The following is a 6,000-nucleotide window of genomic DNA, read 5'->3' as shown; positions in this document are numbered from 1 at the left end:
GGCTGCACCAATCTACATTTCCACCAACAGTGTATGAGAGCTCTTTTTCCTCCACAGCAACTCCTACACTTGTTATTATTTGTCTTGTTGATGATAGCCATTCTAACAGGTGTGAGGTGGTTTTTGATTTGCATTTCCCTAATAATAGCTAGTGAAGATGAGCATTTTTTCATGTATCTGTTGGCCATTTGTATGTCTTGGGAGAAGTTTCTGTTCATGTCCTCTGCCCATTTTTTAATTGGACTGTTTATCTTTTTGTCGTTGAGTTGTATGAGTTCTTTATATATTTTGGATATTAGCCACTTATCAGAAGCGTTGTTTGCAAATATCTTCTCCTATTCAGTTGGTTGCCTCTTTATTTTGTCGATGGCTTCTTTTGCTGTGCAGAAGCTTTTTAGTTTGATATAGTCCCACTCATTTATTTTAACTTTTACTTCCCTTGCCTTTGAGGCCAAATTCATAAAATTCTCTTTGAACCCAAGGTGCATAGGTTTAGTACCTATGCTTTCTTCTATGCAGTTTAATGTTTCAGGTCTCATGTTTAGGTCTTTGATCCATTTTGAGTTAATTTTGGTATATGATGACAGATAGCAGTCTAGTTTCATTCTTTTGCACGTGGTTTCAAATTTTAAGGACTTTATAAACCTCGACATGTGCAAGATGTTGGCTGAGACGGGCAATTCACTAGCAATGGTTTTCATTGCAATAGAACAAAGTAAAAAAAAATGAGAGTGTTCTATATTCACTATGCAAGATTCAATGTGCCAGAATCCTCATATATGAGTAAGATCCAGTGTAAGACCTTTATAATCTCCCAAATTTACAAAGATTGGAAATATTTGTACATGTCCTTGCCTTCCACCAAATTACATTTCTGTTGAGAGTTTTCCATGAACAGACTCACATAATTCAAAACTGCTTTTTCAATACTCACTGAAATTTCCTCTCATATTAATGACCTTTTAAAATATAAGATAAACATTAACATTGTTGAGAGTTACTGTCTTTGGGAGGTCTCAGAGAAAATGACAAAGCTGCCTTGATATGGTGAGCAGTGGTGGTGTGGAGTCACTCGCTCAGCTACACACAGAGAGCACAAGGCAATATCTTAGTCTCCAAAAGTCACCGTTTACCACACACCGTATATGGCCTTCAGGGCCATTCTCAGCCAAGGTTATGAATGCTAATCCTTACACACCAGGGACTACTCTGGTACATGCACAGATACCAGTTAGGCCAGAACTCCACACCAAGGCCTGTCACTGCCACACAAATCTGCCATTGCTCTTAGGCCCCAACAGTTTGTGGCTAGGTCAGACTGAATCTCCCAAAAGTACTGGTTTCCTGCTCTGTCCAATCTGTTGGCAAGTATTCAATTTTAGCTCACCACTGAGAAAGAATCCATTTTGGTAATTGGTTAACTTCTAACCCTGCTCTTAAATGTGCTGGGTTGGGTAAAGCTGAGACAGTCAGCAGGGCTTTTGGGTTGCGTGATGACCAAGTTCCCAGTCTTCATTTGTTCCATCCTCTTTTGAGTTTGTCTTCATCTTAGAGGCTGAATTGTAAACAGCAGCACTCAACCACACGTAGCATCCATTTGTGCTTGCTTTAGAACCACCACTTTTATTTAAAAGCTTCAGGAACTTTGAAGCCTTTAGTACTATTACTCTTAAACACTTACTATTTAATACTCCCACTATCATCGAGCATTAATTTGTACTCTTTAAAAATGTCCACTCAAGTAAATTTGTTGAATTGAATCTTGCTTCATATATAAAACAGAAATGAATCTATGACAAACTTTGTAACATCACAGAAATAAAAAAATATTTCAGAAATAACACAAGTTTATGCACTGGAGCAGCAACTAGCACAGAAAAAGTCAAAATTGATTAGTTTTATTTATCTAATTACTTAATGTATGGAATATCTATTTACACTAACATTTGCTTATTTAAAAAAATTTATAGTGAACCTCAACTATACATAACCACTTTTTCAGCATCTACTAATTAAATTCTAGTTAAAATCACAGCTAAATAGTTGTAGTCTATAGCATAAAATTTTATAGTTTTAATACTTATTATCAAGTAATGTATCCAGACAATTTGGGACCTAGAATTCTTTTAAAAAGACAGAAGATTAAGTTAAAAGATAAAAATATATTTTTGCACATCCTGCATTCCATAGCTGCAGCATTTTAAAATGAAATTTTAACACTATGGGGCTTTGCTGTTAATCTCTACTTCTTCCATACATTTTTAGTTCTCTCTTCCCATTGAGTTCTTTCTCTTTCAGTGGATATGACGGATTCTGAATGCTTTCTATGGGCCTTCCTAAACTCTAGAGGCTGGGAAGCAAACTCAACACATCTCCAGTTTCCTTGCAGGTAGACTCCCTGATGTGACTTAGGACCTGTCAATAAAACACAGAATTGATGCCAATGCAGAAGGCCTGGTTGTGCTACTTCTAGCAAGCGTAACATCAACAAAGATCTCAGGGTCTGGCCAGTTGCTTTGAAGGGTCAAAAGGCAGAGATGAGGCTCCGAGTTTGTTGATTTAGCTTGTAGCCCACACAGAGTGGTTCTAGAACTGGAAATAGTAGCAACAGCTACCTGATTACACAGCTGCCTACTGTTAGCTGTGGCACAGGAGTTGGTGGAGAGCTGAAGTGTTAGACACCTGGCTGTAGAAGGGGCAGCAGCTTCAGTGTTGCTTTGAGAGTCTTCCTTAAAAGTTCAACACATAGGCTGTTTCTTCAGTTTTCCCAATGATTCTATAAGCATTTCGAATCCTTTAATAAATCTCTTCTTGCTTAAGTTGGATGACATAGATTTCTTTTTCACCGAACCTGACTGATCCCTTTGATATACAGATTTTAATGAGAAATGGAATTGTGGGGTAAAGAAACTCTATATACTTGTCTCTGGATAGTTCAACAACAATTAAAATGGCAAAAACAAAATCATGAACAAAACAAACTTTGTGTTCAATTTTGTAGAAACATTGCACCTCTTTGAGGGACAGATGAAATCAGAAATTTTGCTTATGTAGCCCTTGATATTAGAGACCTAATAATTTTCTTTTAAAAATATTTTATTGGGGGATTTGGGGGAGGGAACAGTGTTGGGGAATTGGGGAAGGGGAACATTGTGTTTTTCCAGGTCCCATTAGTGCCAAGTCAATTTGTACTTCAACCTTAGTTGTGGAGGGAGCAAGCTCAGCTCCAAGTCCAGCCACTGCTTTCAATGTAGTTGTGGGTGGCGGTGGGGGGTGAGGGGCGGCACAGCCCACCATTCCATGCAGGAGTCGAACTGGCAACCTTGTTGCTAAGAGCACGCACTCTCACCAGCTGAGCCATCTGGCTGGCCCCTGAGACATAATAATTTTCTTGACCAGGGCCTTTCACTCTATAATTGTTGTAGTGACTTATGAGAAAGATCTGCAAGAAAACATTATTTATAATATGTGTCAAACCATATAGAATTTCTACATAAAAACTGTCCTGGAAAAATGTCAAAATGAGTGACACACACAACAAAGGAAGGGTATACCCAGATTATTTTGTCTTTCCTTCCATTTATTGTTTAGTACAATTTTCATTCAAAACCACAACTAAAATACTCCTCAGCCTAAGGATACCAAATTTTCATAAAGACAAGTTCTGATGCTAAAAACAATTTTACATTTTGACAACCAGTAGTTAAAATACTTAGTTCCTATCTGGCCAAACAATATTTTAAGAAATATTTGAGAATGCACATTCTTTCAATACCATAGTCATAAATCATAAAAACATAACATTTATGTATCAGAGACTCATAAAACAAATGGTAAATCATTCAAGAGACTTATTCTGAATAGGTACCTTTCATTCATATGATATCCTGAAATGATTTAGAGTAGAAAATAATGCTGGCATGTGGTTAAGAGCCTCAGTAGAGTAGGTAAAGGAGGAGAGAGGCCCACCCTAAGGATCTGGAATGGTACAGAGAGTCACTGAGGATGACATACAGAAGAAGTTTACTTACTAGCTCCTCCAGAAATGCTTCATGGTGATAGTAAATGATAAAAGTGTCTTCTAAGGAAAGAGAGTTAGGTCATAGGTGATACTGAAAACTGTCTGAATAACAGGAAAGAAATACTAAATGAGTACAATAACTAAAGAAAGCTCTATCTTTGGAACAATTTTGGGAGAAGGATCTTTTCCTTGGGCTGTAGATAATCCCTCTCAGTGGTCAGGGCTGCATATCAAACATTCCAAAACAGAGCATTCTTACTTCTAAAGCCTCTATCTGGCCATGATTACTGAAGCTAGTATCCATAATGCTTTAAAATGAACTTGTATTTTCTTAATTTTCTTTTATTTCTTGGTATCTAAAACCATTCTCCAACAAAAGAAACTTGAGCTCCTTGCAGAAATAGTTGATTCTAGGAGTGGGGCAGTAAATATACAAGATGAGCCTGGAACATCTAGTGCCAGAAAGTAAGAAGGTATTCAAAACAAAACAAAATAAAACCAAAAACCCACAATGACGGCACTATGTCAAAGAGCTTCAGTGGTGAAAGCTGGAACAGTTTGAACAAAATAAATAGCATTAATGGAATTATAACCCAAAGTATAAAATAAATATTCATGAATCCATACTGATATATATTGAATAAGTAAGTTGGGGAGAAGATACAAGCTCCCATGCAGAAGAATTCCAAAAAATGACTTCAATGTCATGGAGGGAATCAGAGCTCCTCATTCCTTAGGTGTGGGCTATATATAGTGGCTTCCTTCCAAAGAGTTCAGGATGGAAAGAGGGGAAAAAATGTAACTTCACAGTGGAAAAACCTGACAAAAACTACCTCAGCCAGATGATCAAGGTCAATATCAACACTGATAAGTCATGTTGATATGATGTGATAAAAACTGCATTTTATCTCTGTGATCTTCCTCCCAAGAACCCATAACCCCAGTCATGGGTAATAAGAACAATTCCAAAGAAGGAGATTCTACAGAACACCTGACCAGTGCCTGTGAAAACTGTCAAGGTTATCAAAACCAAGGGAAATCTCAGAAATTGTCACAGCCAAGAGGAGCCTAAGACTACAAAATGTAACTTGGTATTCTGGATGGGATTGTGGAACAGAATAATTACATTATGTAAAAATCTAAGGAAATGTGAATAAAGTAAGAACTTTAGCTAATTTAAGAAAAATCACATCTACATACTTTCAGAAAGTAGTACATATTTGTTTCAGAAATTATTTCAGGTGATGTAGAAAATGGTAAATGTATATAGGTTCCAGGACTCCTCACTCTAAACCTGAGGCCCCCAGTAGAGATTAGGCAATCAGTACACTGGGAAGGAATAATACTTGGCAATTGTATTTATTTTACATTATTGTTTTCAGTTTTATTGAGATACAACTGACTTACAGCACTGTATAAAGTGTATAGCATAACGAGATACTTTTCTTGACTAGCATGATGATTTTACAATTCTTTCTCTAGTACATGTTTCAAAATTGCAACAATTTTAGATTTAATTGCATTTTTTAGTATAGCATTCACCAGTTGCTTAGAAAGCTTTTCTGACTAAATTTCTCTACACATAGGGAAATAGCTCTCTTTGTGGGTGGGTTTTCTTGCCCAAGATTGCACAGAAAGGCAACAAGTATGTCCACCCAATTTTCACCCACTGGGAAGTGGGTGAGCATATTAGCTTCCTATTCCCTTTCAAAGATCAGACGCACCTTCACCCAAACAACTTCTTCTTAGGGTAATCTGATTTTTTAGTATTTGATGGTTGATTATAGTTCTTCCACACTTCTTTTAACTGGTAACAGAGAAAAGTTTAGGTTTCCACTCTCAGGTCAAGTGTTACCTGATGACATATATGCATTCCTGTGGCAAGGTGTTTAATGTTTACAAACAGAAATATAAGAGATTCACTAGAAACTTGAGTTAGTTATCCACATGGATGGTGAAAATTTTCTTCCAGCTATTTA

Source organism: Hipposideros armiger, unplaced genomic scaffold (genome assembly GCF_001890085.2).
Source record: "Hipposideros armiger isolate ML-2016 unplaced genomic scaffold, ASM189008v1 scaffold_816, whole genome shotgun sequence".
Classification (NCBI taxonomy): domain Eukaryota; kingdom Metazoa; phylum Chordata; class Mammalia; order Chiroptera; family Hipposideridae; genus Hipposideros; species Hipposideros armiger.
The sequence above is the reverse complement of the archived record's forward strand: the minus strand, read 5'-3'. Positions refer to the sequence as shown.